At 48.7% G+C, this 6,000-nt stretch overlaps 1 protein-coding gene across 3 annotated transcripts in view; it reads left to right on the top strand.

The window, feature by feature from the left end:
* The first annotated feature begins 232 nt into the window (after positions 1-232).
* Positions 233-6,000, top strand: part of APBA1 (amyloid beta precursor protein binding family A member 1) — a 247,906-nt gene continuing 242,138 nt past the window's right edge. For 2 of the 3 annotated variants that reach the window (XM_032164246.2, XM_058444844.1), the window contains exon 1: positions 877-967. The gene's annotated coding sequence lies outside the window, so the exon portion shown is untranslated. Of the gene's footprint in view, positions 278-876; positions 968-6,000 lie in introns of those variants that run through there. The other variant, XM_032164248.2, reaches the window with a different exon arrangement.

Here is a 6,000-nt window from a genome sequence, read left to right as displayed (position 1 = left end):
TGTCCCCAGCGGGACTCGGCAGTTCCCCTGGAGGACTGCAGCCCGGCCCGCTTCGCTCAGGCCCAAGCCTGCGCGGCTCTCCCCCTGGCGGGGAACTCGCAGGACTGCGACGCATTCCGGAGACGCCGTCAGTCTCCGGATTTGAAGCGCAGGCGGTATCTAAGGGGCCTGGAAAGCGGGAAAGCTCGGGAGTCACTCAGGAGAGAACACCCTGCAGGAGTCGACGCGGCTGCCTGGCTTCGTGGTCCTGCAGCGTAGCCCGTTGCTTCACGCAGAGGTTGGCCACAGCTGCTGGCTAGGAAACTGGGGACCCCTTGGGTTGCCACCGAGGAGGGTGGAGGTCCCCGTCAGTCCCCTCGGGGATGCAGCCGCATTTTCCCCTCCTTGAGTCCGGCCGGGAGCCAGAGGATAGGGCTGTGGAACACAGGCAGGGCGGGCCCTTCGGAACCCGGACGCGAGGGAAGGCGAGAGGCGCGGGTGTGCAGCACGCCCACCGGCGCCGGGGCAGGGGCAGGGAAGCTGCGGCCGGCGGCCCACGGAGGACACCGGCGGTGCCGCCGCCTCTGGCTCGCGGGCCGCGCGCGCACGCGAGTGGGCGTGGGAGGCAGGGGCGCTACTAGCAGGCGGCGTGCGCGCGCGCGCTCCCCCGCGCCCTCCCTCGCAGGCCCGCCCGGCCCCGGCGCGCGTCACGAGGGGCGAGCGAGCTAGCTGGAGGGCGGGAGGGAGGGTGGGGAAAGGGGGTGGGGCCGCGAGATCGGAGGGGTCCGAGCAGCGGCTGCGGAGCCGGAGCTGGGCGAGGGCGGCTGCGGTCCCGGCGGCGGCGGCGGCGGCGGAGACTGCGGCGGGAGAAGATGGTGGCGCTGGAGGCAGCAGCGGCTGGAGCAGAGCTTTATTCCCAGGCTTGGCACCAGCGCTGTCACTAGCGCCGCCTGCTCCCGCGGGCCCGCGGACCCAGCTGTCAGGCAAGGTACCACAGTCAGGGAGGGGTGGGTGAGAAGGGGTGCCCGGCGCTGATGCGGCCCCGACGGAGCCCGGGTCCTCGCCAAAGGGCGCCCCCGGATGCGAGAGGGGCTGCCTGGAACAATAGTGCGGAGAAGCGGGGGCAGCAGGCGACATCCAGGGGGTAGTGCCTGGAACCATCAGCTAGCGAGGTGGGGGGAAGGCGGCGTTGCGGGCGAGACGCCTGGGGTCCGGTGCCCGCTGAGATGCGGGGCTTCGGGCGCAGCAGGCGGGCCTGATGACAGTCATGGCAGGAGTGAGTGTGTGAGAGTGTGTGTGTGTAAAAGGTACAGCAGCGGGGATGGGGTGGCGGACGGAGGTGTTGGGGGGTGACATTTCCAGGAATCCCCGCTAGGACCCCTCATCTCTCGGCTGACTCTCCTGGAGAAAGAATGTGATGATAGAAACGGTGAGGTGGGCAGGATGCACTTGGTGTGTGAAGTGTGGAAGGAGGCAGTGGGGTAGGGGCGGGTTTGTAAAATCCTGTATATGTGTGTGTACGCGGGTGGTTGCATCCACGTTCCCCAAACTGTGCCCCAGACCCAGAGATCTGCCGCTGCCCTGACTTGATGTCACCAGCTAAGACTGTGGGACAGTGTTTGTTGTTTTGACCCTGCAACTCTGAGCACAGTCTCTGTTCTGCTCCTGCGTGTGGATGGCCCAGTGTAGGGATTCTCGCTTCCCCTTCCTCTGGCCTCATGACATGGGGATGTGGAAGTGAGCATGTTGCTTTGAGGCACATGGCAGGGAAATAGGATAACGGTTACACATTCTGGGCTTGCTGGTGTACCCGGTTTTGAAGGGGGCTTCCATCCTGTGATACTACTTCTCTCCTTAGCACCTGTTCCATAAGGGTCCTGTACTCCCTGACTGTGCAGTTTCTGTTGTTTTTCTCTTCTCTGACCTGAAGGAGAAGGATGTTGAATGATCAGATTCCTCTTCCTGTCCCCACAACTTTCAATGCTAGCTAGACCTTCTCCTTCCACATTTAAGCACTGAAAACCTTACGGCTAGAGGATGGATGGTCTTTGTGTTGGTTCTTTTAGAATAAACTCTGGAGGTGTATATGTATAGACAGATGCGGTGGGGCGGGGGGCAGTCTTTAAAAAAGAAGAAAAATATCACATGGAGAAATGTTTGGTGCCCACTTGGTCAGCATCACACAGCCAGGGCGTTTTCCTCAGGAAACAGGATACTTTATTTCTACTGCTGGTGACATCCACTCTCCCAGCTGTCACAATAGCTAGGTGGTGCCGTGTATCATTTGGAAACTGAAATCTCCCGAGACCCAGTGATGGGGTCCCAGGTCAGTAAAGTCCCTGCTTTCCTACCTGATAGAGCCCACTAGTAGGGAATTTGGAAAAATGCCAGGCTGGCAACAACTCACCCAGTGGGAACAAGGACACAGAAATGCATCCAGAGTCTATGGCTGTTTAATTGTCTCTGCGTGGTAAAGATAGGTGTGTGTAGGGTTGGGTAGAGATAGGCGGGGAGATGGCATATTCATGTGTGTCCAGGGCAGTGTGATTCCCCCTCGCCTGTATTTCTCCTGCGGTATTCATAGGAATGAGTGCACGTTACACTTAATATCTCGACACTTCTTTATTAAAATGTTGTATGGCTAGCTTAATCTGCTTAGGACATGTTTTAGTCATAACACCTTAAATTCTACTGCATTGCTGTCAGAATCCAAACTGGCTGCCCGGTTCTCTTTGAAAAGCCCGTGGCAGTCATGGCTACACAAGTAAATATACAACATGTTGGCACCAGAGATTTATTTTTCTTTTTTAAAATTTTTGTTCTGCTTTCTTTTATGAGCAAAGGTTGAATGATATCGTTGTTACATTGAAAATAATAAAACTAGGGCTATCCACATATGCTTTTTTTCTTCCCATATATCTTATTTAATGATATGTAGACTAGGTGTTCTTGATACTGTCAATGTAAAGTAAATTTCCCCATGTTCTTCAAGTCAAGCCTTCTAAGATTTTAATGTGAGGTTGGTTGTTGGCTGTCATCCAAGATTTAAGGATAGATTTATAAAAATGAATTTTGAATCTTAGTTCTTTACTCTCTTATTTGTTATGCCAAATCTCTTTCTGAGAAAAGTACTTATGGAATTTAAAAGCCATTCTAAGAGATTTTGGTTTAAAAAAAGTCATCATCTTTTATATTTGCAAGTAAGACCAGGGATGTAAATGTCTTACAAGAAAGTTTAATAATATGAGGAATTGCCAGGTAAATACACTGTTTAGAGAAAGAGGAATTACACAGCAGCAAAATCGATGACTCAGGAATCAGTTCTTTTCTAACATAAATGTGATCATTTTTATGTTTATTTATCTTTTTGAGACAGGATCTTCCTCTGTCACCCAGGCTGGAGTGCAGTAGTGTGGTCATAGCTCACTGCAGCCTCAAACTCCTAGCTCAAGCAATCCTCCTGCCTCAGCCTCCTGAGTAGCTGGGACAATAGGCACATGGCACCACACCCAGATAGTTTTTTTTTTTTTTTTTTTTTTTTCAGAGATAGAGTCTTGCTATGTTGCCCAGGCTGATAGTTTTAAAAATGCAATATCTGGCTTTTCCAAAGATTGGACTGGTATAAGGTTAATGAGACAGCCCTAATAAATGGTTGTACCTTTTGCTGTGGCCTGCAGCAAGCCATTTTTTGTGCATGGATGCCTTTCCTTCGCTTAAAGTAGCATCAGTGCTTTTCTCTTCCATTATGGAGTCTCTTAAGGTTTTGTTGTTGTTGTTGTTTTCTTTTGTTTTGTTTTGTTGTTGTTGTTTGTTTGTTTCAGAAGACTTAGGGGTAAGAGATATTTGAAAATTGACCTCTGGGGCCAAAAGGAATTAACTGTAGTACCTTGGGGAGATAGGACTTTTATCCTACAAAGAAAGAAGTAATTGTTGCTAAAACCAAGAGAATTTCAAGCAGTAAAATCTGAAGTTAACTCTCTGGGTTACAATAATTAATTTGCAAACATTTGTTAATTGCCTCCTGCATCTCAGATCCACTGTACCTTTGGATAGGGGGCAGGGAATGTTGAGAAGGGTTGGAGGTTCAAAGAATGCTAAGTCTTAGATCCTGCCCAGAGGTGGATCATGGTCTAGAAGGAGAAAAGAGGAATATGTGTTACTAACTGTAAAAATAGTGAAAAATGATTAAGTGCTGAAAAAGCAGTATTCCCGCAGGGCTGTGGGAGTTCACAGGGTACAAAATGACTTCTGATGGAGGAATCAGGGAAGGTTACATGGGATATAGCATTTGAGCTGTGATTAAGGTGGCATTTGGGTTGGCAGAGAAGGAAGGGCATGCTTGGGGGAGGAACAGTGTAGCATAGGCCTGGCAGTGGAAGGTGTATGCCTACACAGGGAACAAAAAAATGGTGTGCTTTGGCTGCAGCGCTAGGAATGCCAAGAGATGTAATGAGGGATAAAGCAAGAAAGAGAGATTTGTTCAAGGTGGTGGAGCAACTTGTATGCCAAGCTAAGGAGTGTGGATTTTGTTCAGTAAGGACTGGGGAGCTATAGGAGATTTGTGAGGAGAAATATTGACAGTATCAGAACTGTGCTTTGGGGCAATAATTTTGTAGTATTATGTTGGATGGAATGACATGGGAAAAGATTGGCCGATAGACCTTATTGTCAAAGTAGGGGAGGGATGGAAAGAGGCAGTGGGAGGGAAGAAGGGAACACACCTAAGAGGTGGCGTGTGGGAATTATCTGAGGAGCTTGAACAGTCACTGGAAAGTGAGGAAGGGAAAAGGGAGGCCAAAGATCATTGTCAGGCTTAGCTGAGAGAGCAGTTGTGTCATTTGCAGAAAGAAGATATAACAGAGGATAAGGAAGAGGAGAGAAGTTTCTTTTTGAGCATGACAGGCTTGTCCAAGTTAAGGGACTAGAATACAGAGGGAGGTTAGAGCCACAAGGAGATTTGTAAGTCATCTACTTAGGAGCGATTTTGATATACCAGGAATAAAGAAAATGAAGAAAGAAGAAGCAAAGATAAGGATAGGATCCTTGAGGGATGTCTGTATGTTGGAGGGGAAAGAGAAAGAAGAGAACAGGAACCATGTTAAACAAGGGGCAGTTGGAGAAAAATGATGGAAGTAAAGTGGCACAGTGTCATGGAAGCTGGCAGGGGTGAGGAGAGCCCCTGTCACTCACACAGCACACCCCATGGGTGACGGTGCAACCAAGGCAAAGCCATTGGATTTGACTCTTGGATTTCCTTGATTGTCTTTGTGGTAGGTGGAAGTGGCAGCCAGGGGCAAGGGTTGAAGGGAGGGGTGGGGGAAGGGAAATGGAAAGCAGTAAAAACAGACTTCATTTTCAATAAGTTGAGAGGTAAAAGAGAAGGAGAGAGAGTATGATATATCACAACAATGGTGTAGTAGAGGGAAAGTGGTATTTTTAGTATAGAAAGATTTGAGCCTGCTTTATAAGCTGAGGAGAACAATCCATTGAGGGAAAAAGAGATTGAAAATGTAAAGGAGAGGCTCAATTGAGGGAATTAAGTCTTCAGGAAGATGGGAGGATACTAGATGAAAGCAAAGGAAGGATTCTTTTGAGACAGAAGCATAGGAATTTTGAGGTGGAAAGAAAGGAATTTGGCCACAGTCTTTTAAGTAAAGTCAAAAGAGAGATGGGCAAGTTGAAGCCAGGAGTAGAATGACAAAGACTTGTGGGCATTGTGGAAACTGAGCAGTGAGTCAATTAGGAGTGAATAAAAGATCATTATGCAACCATGAGGACCTCATGTGTTTGAAAAGCATGAATGTGTAGTGAAACCAATTAACGCTATATAATTGGAGTTTGACAACTACTTAAGTAATTTTTGTATAGTGAGCATTTAATGTTGCTAAATACAGTGGTTCTTCATTCCCTTAAATGCAGTAAAAAGAGAATGTTTACCTTTAAAATTATCTAAATAAAAGACTCCACTTGTATTTCCTATAAATATTCTCTCTCAGAGATCTGAGCTAAATTTTAAGAAGT

The sequence above is a fragment of the Hylobates moloch genome, unplaced genomic scaffold (assembly GCF_009828535.3).
Source record: "Hylobates moloch isolate HMO894 unplaced genomic scaffold, HMol_V3 SCAFFOLD_10, whole genome shotgun sequence".
In the NCBI taxonomy this organism is placed as follows: Eukaryota; Metazoa; Chordata; class Mammalia; order Primates; family Hylobatidae; genus Hylobates; species Hylobates moloch.
The sequence above is the reverse complement of the archived record's forward strand: the minus strand, read 5'-3'. Positions and strand labels throughout refer to the sequence as shown.